At 53.0% G+C, this 12,190-nt stretch overlaps 1 pseudogene; it reads right to left on the bottom strand.

The window, feature by feature from the left end:
* LOC147964796 (protein FAR1-RELATED SEQUENCE 5-like) overlaps window positions 1–12,190 on the bottom strand; it is a 292,822-nt pseudogene that overhangs the window by 152,631 nt on the left and 128,001 nt on the right.

Raw genomic sequence — 12,190 nt, 5'->3', positions numbered from 1 at the left:
GTATATACAAGTGCCATCTTTATCTGGCAACATCCGCCTCCTGTGTCATGTCATGTATCTATTTCACTTTAAATGTTTTAAGTGAATGATGTATTACTTGAGAGTGTCAATGTTGTAACGTCCGGGTAATCAAGCTACCGTAAAACTCTTCTAATGATGCCATGTCATCTGCGATTACTGTTACTAATCTCGGGATAATTCGAAACCGCGTCAAATTCAAACTTAAAATTAAAGTCGACAATAAAAGTTTTCAAAATTGAAACAAAAATGTTCGGTGGGCGCCAAATATTACCAAGGTAATTATGGTGCAGAAAACACATTTTTAGTAAAAGACTAAATACTCTAAAATGAAATAAAACAGAAAAAAATAAAGAAAAGAAAAAAGGAAAGAGAAAGGAACCCCCCCCCTCCCAAACCCCCCTGGGCCATCTGGCCCAGTTAACCCACCTGGCCCATTCGGCCGGACCGGCCCGCCTCCCCCTGCCGCCTCCCTTCCCTGTTCCCCCGACCTGGGTCGGAACAGGGGCATGTCCCCACCGCACCCTCTCGCCGGCGACGACGAGGGGATTAGGTCACCACGCCGTGCCCCCTCGGTCTCTCCTCCCACTCGCCCCACTCTCCCCTCGGTCCCCGCGCCTTCCTCCTCAGATCCACCACACCGCGCCCCCTCGTTCCCCACCATAACCGAGCGCCACCGCCGCCATGGCTCCGGCCTAGCCACGGCCCCCGTGCCCACCTCGCCGCCCCACGGTGTCTCCAAGGGACGCCGTCGTCCGCTGCTTCGACTGGTGCAGCCCGTTGGAGACCGGAGCCACCGCAACGCCCCCGACGCCACCATCTTCCTCCTCTGCCCCGACAAACTTCGCCGCCGTTCTTCTTCATCTCCGGCGACGCCCCTGCAGCTACTAACCCATTCACCGGCCATCGTGCGTGCCGCTAGGTGAACTGCCTCCCCCCTCTGCCCTCTACCTCCCCTAGCTCGCGCTCTAGCTAGCTGCCGCCGTAGCACCCGAACGCCCCGCCGCGGATCTCGTCGCCGACGCGTTTCCGGTGACCAAATGGTCACGGGGCCGAGCCCTTTGTGCTCAGCACGTCGCGCAGATCCGCCCTAGCCTCCCCGTTAGCCCCGGAGCGCTCTGCCTCGCCGTCTTCGCCTCACACCCGAACCACCTCGCCGCCGTCGAGCCCGTGGCGCTCGACTCCGGCCACCACAGCCTCCGCAGCCACCCCCATTCGCTCCGCCGTCGTCTTGCCGTTCGAATGCGACCGGTCCCGCCCATTTTGGTGGCCTGCAGACGAAACCCGCCACTCACCCGAGCCCCGACGTCCGCCTCTCTGCTCGCCGGCGACAGCTCCGGCGACCTCGGGACGAACCACCACCACCACTAGATGCGCGTCTTCGCGCTTGTTCGAACGGGCCCAGGCACGCGCGGATCCGTGCCCTGAGCACAAATTCCGGCGAACTCCGGCGGGTCGGCGCCGTGCTTTTGGTCGCCGGCGGCGAGAGCCGGCCCTGCTGACCTGGCAACGCGGGTCCCACCACCTGGGCCACTGACTGGTGGGCCCAGGGCCCCCTGTTGACCTGTTGACTGGGTCAACTGCTGACTGGGCCGCCCCTATCTCACTGACCTATAGGCCCCACTTCAATAAACGAAATAAATAAAAAGAATAATTGGTTAATTAAATAGTTTAGCTAATTAATACACTAATCTCTCACTGACTACTGGGCCCCACCCTTATTTAACCTGTTTAATTAGTCTAAAACCCCCCTGTTAGTACCCTGTCAATGACATGTGGGTCCCACTGGACCCACCTGTCTGGTTTGACTGGTCAACCGACCAGTTGACCTGCTGACATCACTCTGATGTCATGCTGACGTCATCATTCACTGTTTTGGATAATGTTGGAATAAAATAAATAATTAAAATCAGAAAATGATTTAAATCTTTAGAAAATCATATCTTTTAATCCGAAACTCGGATGAAAATACTTTCTACATGAAAGTTGCTCAGAACGACGAGACGAATCCGGATACGCAGCCCGTTCGTTCGCCACGCACCCCCTAACATATCAAACTCGCAACTTTCCCCCTCCGGCCCCTCTGCCCGAAAACATGAAACACCGGGGATACTTTCCCGGATGTTATCCCCCTTCACCGGTATCACCTACTACCGCGTTAGGGCACCTCTAACGTCGTTACTTGTCATTTCATGCATCACTATGCATATGCTTGCTTATATATTTATTGTTTCTCCCCCCTCTTCTCTCGATAGACACCGAGGCCGACGCCGCTGCTACCCAGTACGACTACGGTGTTGACGACCCCTCTCTCTTGCTAGAGCAACCAGGCAAGCCCCCCCTTTGATCACCAGATATCGCCTACTCTTCTCTAAACTGCTTGCATTAGAGTAGTGTAGCATGTTACTGTTTTCGTTATTCCTATCCTGATGCATAGCCTGTCCTTACTACTACTGTTGATACCTTTACCTGCAATCCTACTTGCTTAGTATAGGATGCTAGTATTTCCATCTGTGGCCCTACATTCTTGTCCGTCTGCTGTGCTATACTATCGGGCCGTGATCACTCGGGAAGTGATCACGGGTATATACTATATACTTTATACATGATACATGTGGTGATTAAAGACGGGTCGGCTCGTAGGAGCACCCGCGAGTGGATCTTTGAGGCGGAGCGATAGGGCAGGTTCAGACCACCTAGGAGAGAGGTGGGCCTGGCCCTGGTCGGCGTTCGCGGATACTTAACACGCTTAACGAGATCTGGGTATTTGATCTGAATCTGGCCATTTGGTTTATACGCACTAACCATCTACGTGGGAGTAGTTATGGGTATCCCGGCGTCGTGGTATCAGCCGAAGCCTTCGTGACGTTAGCGACTGAGCGGCGCGCGCCGGATTGGAACGTAAGCCTGCTCTTGTATTAAGGGGGCTAGTTCTGCTTCCGGCCGCGTTCACAACGTGCAGGTGTGCTAAGGGCGATGGGCCCAGACCCCTGTGCGCTTAGGTTTAGACCGGCGTGCTGACCTCTCTGTTGTGCCTAGGTGGGGCTGCGACGTGTTGATCTTCCGAGGCCGGGCATGACCCAGGAAAGTGTGTCCGGCCAAATGGGATCGAGCGTGTTGGGGTATGTGGTGCACCCCTGCAGGGAAGTTAATCTATTCGAATAGCCGTGATCTTCGGTAACAGGACGATTTGGAGTTGTACCTTGACCTTATGACAACTAGAACCGGATACTTAATAAAACACACCCTTCCAAGTGCCAGATACAACCGGTGGTCGCTCTCTCACAGGGCGACGAGGGGAGGATCATCGGTTAGGGTTATGCTATGCGATGCTACTTGGAGGTCTTCAGTCTACTCTCTTCTACATGCTGCAAGGCGGAGGCTGCCAGAAGCGTAGTCTTCGAAAGGACTAGCTATCCCCCTCTTATTCCGGCTTTCTGCAGTTCAGTCCACATATAATAGCCTTATTCCAGTTGATACGAATGCATACATATGTAGTGTAGCTCCTTGCTTGCGAGTACTTTGGATGAGTACTCACGGTTGCTTTCTCCTTCCTTTCCCTCTATCCCTTCTACCTGGTTGTCGCAACCAGATGTTGGAGCCCAGGAGCCAGACGCCACCTTCGACGACGACTCCTACTACTCCGGAGGTGCCTACTACTACGTGTTGCCCGCTGACGACGACCAGGAGTAGTTTAGGAGGATCCCAGGCAGGAGGCCTGCGCCTCTTTCGATCTGTATCCCAGTTTGTGCTAGCCTTCTTAAGGCAGACTTGTTTAACTTATGTCTGTTCTCAGACATTGTTGCTTCCGCTGACTCGTCTATGATCGAGCTCTTGTATTCGAGCCTTCGAGGCCCCTGGCTTGTAATATGATGCTTGTATGACTTATTTTATTTGTAGAGTTGTGTTGTGATATCTTCTCGTGAGTCCCTGATCTTGATCGTACACGTTTGCGTGTATGATTAGTGTACGATTAAATCGGGGGCGTCACAAGTTGGTATCAGAGCCGACTGCCTGTAGGAATTCCCCTTCCACACTCCTTGGCCGAAGTTGAGTTTAGACATTACAAAAACTTTTACGAACATGGCTGTGTGCCTTACGGGCCCACATCGCCATCTAGGTGGTATTAGGCTCTTTTACTCCTCGATCCTTACTCTGGGACACTGAACTCTCTCCTACTTGGGTTAAATGATTTTACTAACTCTAACACTAGGATCCCGTGACCACGTTCACCCCAAAGTTGGATAAGCCCTAGTTATTCTTTAGAGTAGTACTTGAACATTATCCACATTGTCATTTGACTCCTGTGAAAACATCTTTGTTTTCAGATGGAACCCACGAGGCAGGTCGTGCGCCACACGACGGCCATTGGTGCCTCAGGATCACCTGCTGTGTTAGTTGAGATGATGACCTATCTGGGTTATCGCTGGCACCCTGAGTACACCGTCTATGAGGAGTATCAGGACTTCAACCAGGAGCAGTACCGTGCCATCGTCCACCTCTACTCTCGGGAGTATGACTCCACTACCGTGCTGCACACTGCTCATGGTGTTGGAGTGACTATCGATATGGCGGTCCACGATGCTGCTTATGCTGCTCTGACACATCTTCGTGGAGAGTATCAGGAGTTGGACACCTCCCCCTTCAGGCACATTGCTATCGCATCCGATATTGGAGCGGAGGGATACTACACTGCTGCCTACTCCACTGTCACCCGAGAGCCCTTCTACCATCAGAACCTGGTTCTGCATGCTGATGGGCTGGATAGAGCTAACCGAGCTCTTCGCCACGAGTTGTACACCACCCGTCAGCACCTGTATCGTGCTCTGACGCTGTTGCACCCCTCTGTCCGCTCTGGTGATCTGTCGCGTTCTGCGATCTACCCTGCCCGGACCGTGATGCCCCAGGGCGTCGGCTGGCCAGATGTGGGAGGCTACTCTCCTGCATTGGGCCCTCTCCTGCCACCTGCGCATCGGGTTCCGCACCAGAGTATCCGCGGACCCCAGGCTACTCGCGTGGAGGTCTTCCCTTCGCGTCACTACCAGCTGGCGGGCTACACCTACCTCCGCAGTACCGCATGGGACTGACGTAGACTTGCTTATTAGTGTTAGATGCATTCGTCGCGAGCCTGTGTGCCGCCTATGATGTCTTAGCCTATGTACTGAACGCTGTGTAACGAACTCTATGCATGATCTCTTTTGTAAGATATGCCGACTGCTTTCGTTGTGTATGTTTCATCATGAATGATTCTTGTTTTTGCAAATTTCTCAATGCTGAACTATCCCTGTTAAATATTAGCAGGATGGTTAGACCAGGTGGTCGTGGTCGTGGTGGCAACGCCCCACCACCGCCTGAGTACATGGCTGGGATGATGCAACAGTTTGAGCTGAATCATCAGTTCATGGAGAATATTATGGCTCAGTTTCCTCGCCCCAATATGAACCAGTAGCCAACCCAAGTGACTCTGCAAGATTTCATGCGCCTCAACCCAACCGTGTACCACAGCTCAACTCAGCCTCTGGATGCTGACGACTGGCTCCGTGACATCACCTATGAGATGGAGTCTGCTGATGTAGCCCCTGCCAGCTATGTCACCTTTGCTTCCTTCTTCCTGAAAGGACCCGCGGCTCAATGGTGGGACAGCCACAGGCGTACTCTGCCAGCTGGAACAATCATCACCTGGCCAGACTTCCAAGCTGCCTTCCGTGCTCGCTTCATTCCTCAGGGAGTCATGGACCGGAAGAAGCGTGAGTTTCGCAACCTCACCCAAGGCAGCAAGACTGTTGAAGCTTATCAGCGGGAGTTTCTTGACTTGTCCCGCTATGCTGAAGAAGACATCGCAACTGATGCACGTAGACAGGAGAAGTTTCGTGATGGCCTTCAAGCTGACATCAAGCTCGCACTTCTAGTGCACGACTTTACTGATTTCGCCACCTTGGTGAACAAGGCCATCAATGTCGAAACTGGTCTGCAGGAATACCAGAGCTCTCACAGGCGCAGCCGTGACACGGGCTCATCTTCAGGCCCGTCTTCGCAGAAGCGCAAGATATGGATTCCCAACAGCATGTACCAGCCGAATGCACTTGCCCCAAGGCAGACCTATGCTGCACCTCGTCTGCCTGCTCCTCCAACTAGGCAGCCAAGACTTCCAGCTCCACCACCACAAGCTCCTGTTCCCACTCCCAATAATGGCCTCTGCTACAAGTGTGGTCAGCCAGGTCACCGTGCTAGGGATTGCAATCAAAACCAGAATCAACTGGCCCTCCCAGCAACGGGCCGTGGAAGCAACCAGCCTCGCAACAACAGTGCCAAGTCTTATGGTCGTGTTCATGCCAACCATGTTGATCTCAATGAAGTTCTAGACCAGCCTGCTACCGTGATGGGTACACTCCTCGTAAATTCAGTACCAGCATCTGTTTTATTTGATACAGGAGCATCACATTCATTCATATCAGCTGAGTTTGCATTCATGCATGGCATTAAATACGAAGAGATGAACACTGCGATTGTGGTACACACTCCTGCGGGCCAGTGTCAAACCTCTATGGTTAGTCACAACATTCCCGTTGAAATTGAAGGACTGGAATTCCTTGCCTCTCCCATCGTACTGAAGTCCTGTAGCATCGACCTCATTCTGGGAATGGATTGGTTGAAAGCGCATACTGCTTCTATAGTTTGCGCCACTAAGGTCGTCCATCTGCTACACCCTTATGACGAAATAATAACTTACCAAGCTCATCTAGTTCAGAACGCCGAGGCACGACTTTATGCCTTGAACGCGTTGAACGCTGCACCACTCGAGGGCATTGAAAACATTCCCGTCATTCGTGAATTCCAAGACGTCTTCCCAGAAGAACTTCCAGGGATTCCCCCTGCTAGAGCTGTCGAGGTCATCATCGACTTGAAACCCGGCACCACCCCTATAGCTAAACGACCCTATAAGATGCCGCCGCATGAACTCATCGAGCTTAAGGAGGAAATCGACGAATCTCTTGTCAAAGGTTTCATTCGCCCAAGTTGCTCTCCTTGGGGAGCACCTTCTCTCTTTGTTAAGAAGAAGGATGGGACAAACCGATTAGTCCAAGACTACCGTCCTATAAACCAAGCTACCATTCAGAATAAATACCCACTTCCTCGGATCAATGATCTTTATGATCAGCTGGCTGGCTCATCAGTGTTCTCCAAACTCGACTTGAGGTTGGGTTACCACCAGATCCGTGTTCGTGAAGAGGACATCGCAAAAACCGCCTTCGTGACTCGGTATGGGTCATACGAGTACACCGTCATGTCATTCGGCTTAACGAATGCTCCCGCCACCTTCTCTCGTCTGATGAATTATATATTCATGGATTACCTCGACAAGTTCGTCGTGGTTTATCTGGACGATATCCTTGTATTTTCCAAGAACGAGGAAGAACATGCTGGACATCTGCGTCTTGTGCTGGAGAAGCTTCGAGAACATCAACTGTATGCTAAGTATTCCAAGTGTGAATTCTGGCTCCCCGAAGTAACCTATCTTGGGCATGTCATCTCCAAGGATGGTATTGCCGTCAACCCTGAACGAGTTCAGGCTATTCTCGATTGGACTCCTCCGAAGAACGTCAAGCAAGTCCGAAGTTTTCTCGGTCTCGCCAGCTATTGCCGTCGATTCATCGAGAACTTCTCCAAGATTGCCAGGCCTCTGACTAATCTGTTGCATAAGGGTGTCAAGTTTGACTGGACAGACAAGTGTCAGGAAAGTTTCCAGGCGCTCAAAGACAAGTTGACTTCTGCCCCCATACTTGCTCCACCTGATACTAAGGACTTCGTCATTTACTGCGACGCTTCCCGTCAAGGATTAGGTTGTGTCCTAATGCAAGAATGCAGAGTGATTGCTTATGCCTCTCGTCAACTGCCCCTCACGAAGAAAACTACCCAGTTCACAACCTCGAGCTTGCTGCTGTCATTCATGCACTGAAGCAGTGGCGACATTACCTTCTCGGTAATCGTTGCGAGATCTTCACCGACCATCAAAGTCTGAAGTATCTGTTTACTCAGCCAGATTTGAACCTACGCCAGCAAAGATGGATGGAGACTGTTGCAGACTTTGACGTGGGTATATCCTATACCCCCGGCAAGGCTAATGTAATGGCCGATGCCTTGAGCCGCAAGTCTTACTGCAACCACCTCCAGGTCCACAAAGTTCAGCCCTCGCTTGCCGAAGAATTTAGAAGTCTGAACCTCCATATTGTTCCTCCGGGATCACTCGCTCCCCCTCCCGAAGGTTTCCCCAAACGGAACCTCCATGTTGTTTCCAAGGGTTCTCTCAATACCCTGGTTGCGAAACCAGATCTTGTGGACACCATCAAATGGATACAGAAATGTGACGATGAAGTCCTCAAGATTAAGCGCGACCTCAAAAAAAGAAAGCCCTCATTCTTCACTGTTGCTGATGATGGCGCCTTGTATTTCAAAGGCCGCCTAGTGGTACCATGTTCGAAGAAAAACCTGGATAAGACTAAAAGGGTTATGCAAGAAGCTCATGATACGCCTCTGTCCATCCATCCTGGTAGTACGAAGATGTACCAGGATATTCGTCAAAGATTCTGGTGGTCTAATATGAAGCAGGACATTGCTCGTTATGTTGCTGAGTGTGACGTTTGTCGCCGAATCAAAGCAGAGCATCAAAGGCCTGCCGGAACTCTGCAACCTATCTCTATTCCTGAATGGAAATGGGACCATGTTGAAATGGACTTCGTCACTGGATTTCCCAAATCTCAGAAAGGTAATGATGCTATTCTTGTCGTCATTGACCGGCTTTCCAAAGTTGCCCATTTTTTGGCGGTCAAAGAGACAATCACTGCTAGTCAGCTTGCTACTCTCTACATGGCCAGAATTGTTTCACTTCACGGTATCCCACTGGTTATCAGTTCAGACCGTGGCAGTTTATTCACTTCAAGGTTTTGGGCGAGTTTCCAAGAAGCTATGGGAACTCATCTGTCGTTCAGTACTGCATTTCATCCTCAGTCGCAAGGACAGGTTGAACGTGTCAACCAAGTTCTCGAAGACATGCTTCGAGCTTGTGTAATATCATTCGGCAAGAAATGGGAGGAATCTCTTCCATATGCCGAGTTCTCTTATAATAATAGCTATCAAGCTAGTCTGAAGATGTCCCCCTTCGAAGTGCTATATGGACGAAAGTGTCGAACCCCTCTGAACTGGTCAGAAACTGGGGAACGTCCACTCTTCGGTCCGGATATTATCCAACAAGCCGAAGAACAAGTTCGCGTTATTCGCGAGAATCTCAAGACTGCTCAGTCACGTCAGAAAAGTCAGTATGACCGTCATCACCAAGACATGGTCTATCAACCTGGCGAAAAGGCTTATCTTCGAGTTACCCCAATGAAGGGTGCTCACCGCTTCGGGATCAAGGGCAAGCTAGCTCCTCGCTATATCGGTCCCTTCACTATTCTCGAAAGGCGTGGAAAGGTGGCATATCAACTGGAGCTTCCGCCGAACCTTTCTCAGGTTCATGATGTGTTCCATGTGTCACAACTCCGTCGTTGCTTCAAGGATCCAATCCGAGTGGTGGATCATGAAGTGCTCGAATTGCAACAGGACCTCTCTTATAAAGAGCATCCGGTCCGCATCCTTGACCAAGCTGAGCGCCGCACACGTCAGAAGGCGAACAAATTCCTCAAAGTCCAGTGGTCGAATCACTCTGAAGACGAAGCCACTTGGGAACGCGAGGATCGCCTGCGTGATGAATACCCCGCGTTGTTTCCTTCTATCTCCTAAAATCTCGGGACGAGATTTCTTGTAGTGGAGGAGTTTTGTAACGCCCGGGTAATCAAGCTACCGTAAAACTCTCCTAATGATGCCATGTCATCTGCGATTACTGTTACTAATCTCGGGATAATTCGAAACCGCGTCAAATTCAAACTTAAAATTAAAGTCGACAATAAAAGTTTTCAAAACTGAAACAAAAATGTTCGGTGGGTGCCAAATATTACCAAGGTAATTATGGTGCAGAAAACACATTTTTAGTAAAAGACTAAATACTCTAAAATGAAATAAAACAGAAAAAAAATAAAGAAAAGAAAAAAGGAAAGAGAAAGGAAACCCCCCCAAACCCCCCTGGGCCATCTGGCCCAGTTAACCCACCTGGCCCATCCGGCCGGACCGGCCCGCCTCCCCCTGCCGCCTCCCTTCCCTGTTCCCCCGACCTGGGTCGGAACAGGGGCACGTCCCCGCCGCACCCTCTCGCCGGCGACGACGAGGGGATTAGGTCGCCACGCCGCGCCCCCTCGGTCTCTCCTCCCACTCGCCCCACTCTCCCCTCGGTCCCCGCGCCTTCCCCCTCAGATCCACCGCACCTCGCCCCCTCGTTCCCCACCGTAACCGAGCGCCACCACCGCCATGGCTCCGGCCTAGCCACGGCCACCGTGCCCACCTCGCCGCCCCACGGTGTCTCCAAGGGACGCCGTCGTCCCCTGCTTCGACTAGTGCAGCCCGTTGGAGACCGGAGCCACCGCAACGCCCCCGACGCCACCGTCTTCGGCCCGCCTCCCCCTGTCGCCTCCCTTCCCTGTTCCCCCGACCTGGGTCGGAACAGGGGCACGTCCCCGCCGCACCCTCTCGCCGACGATGACGAGGGGATTAGGTCGCCACGCCGCGCCCCCTCGGTCTCTCCTCCCACTCGCCCCACTCTCCCCTCGGTCCCCGCGCCTTCCCCCTCAGATCCACCGCACCTCGCCCCCTCGTTCCCCATCGTAACCGAGCGCCACCGCCGCCATGGCTCCGGCCTAGCCACGGCCACCGTGCCCACCTCGCCGCCCCACGGTGTCTCCAAGGGACGCCGTCGTCCCCTGCTTCGACTAGTGCAGCCCGTTGGAGACCGGAGCCACCGCAACGCCCCCGACGCCACCGTCTTCCTCCTCTGCCCCGACAAACTTCGCCGCCGTTCTTCTTCATCTCCGGCGACGCCCCTGCAGCTACTAACCCATTCACCGGCCATCGTGCGTGCCGCTAGGTGAACTGCCTCCCCCCTCTGCCCTCTACCTCCCCTAGCTCGCGCTCTAGCTAGCTGCCGCTGTAACACCCGAACGCCCCGCCGCGGATCTCGTCGCCGACGCGTTTCCGGTGACCAAATGGTCACGGGGCCGAGCCCTTTGTGCTCAGCGCGTCGCGCAGCTCCGCCCTAGCCTCCCCGTTAGCCCCGGAGCGCTCTGCCTCGCCGTCTTCGCCTCACGCCCGAACCACCTCGCCGCCGTCGAGCCCGTGGCGCTCGACTCCGGCCACCACAGCCTCCGCAGCCACCCCCATTCGCTCCGCCGTCGTCTTGCCGTTCGAATGCGACCGGTCCCGCCCATTTTGGTGGCCTGCAGACGAAACCCGCCACTCACCCGAGCCCCGACGTCCGCCTCTCTGCTCGCCGGCGACAGCTCCGGCGACCTCGGGACGAACCACCACCACTACTAGATGCGCGTCTTCGCGCTTGTTTGAATGGGCCCAGGCACGCGCGGATCCGTGCCCTGAGCACAAATTCCGGCGAACTCCGGCAGGTCGGCGCCATGCTTTTGGTCGCCGGCGGCGAGAGCCGGCCCTGCTGACCTGGCAACGCGGGTCCCACCACCTGGGCCACTGACTGGTGGGCCCAGGGCCCCCTGTTGACCTGTTGATTGGGTCAACTGCTGACTTGGCCGCACCTATCTCACTGACCTATAGGCCCCACTTCAATAAACGAAATAAATAAAAAGAATAATTGGTTAATTAAATAGTTTAGCTAATTAATACACTAATCTCTCACTGACTACTGGGCCCCACCCTTATTTAACCTGTTTAATTAGTCTAAAACCCCCCTGTTAGTACCCTGTCAATGACATGTGGGTCCCACTGGACCCACCTGTCTGGTTTGACTGGTCAACCGACCAGTTGACCTGCTGACATCACTCTGATGTCATGCTGACGTCATCATTCACTGTTTTGGATAATGTTGGAATAAAATAAATAATTAAAATCAGAAAATGATTTAAATCTTTAGAAAATCATATCTTTTAATCCGAAACTCGGATGAAAATACTTTCTACATGAAAGTTGCTCAGAACGACGAGACGAATCCGGATACGCAACCCGTTCGTTCGCCACGCACCCCCTAACATATCAAACTCGCAACTTTCCCCCTCCGGCCCCT

Source organism: Triticum urartu, chromosome 6A, assembly GCF_056163025.1.
Source record: "Triticum urartu cultivar PI428250 chromosome 6A, HENAU_Tu73, whole genome shotgun sequence".
NCBI lineage: Eukaryota > Viridiplantae > Streptophyta > Magnoliopsida > Poales > Poaceae > Triticum > Triticum urartu.
This window is presented reverse-complemented; position numbering and strand designations above follow the sequence as displayed.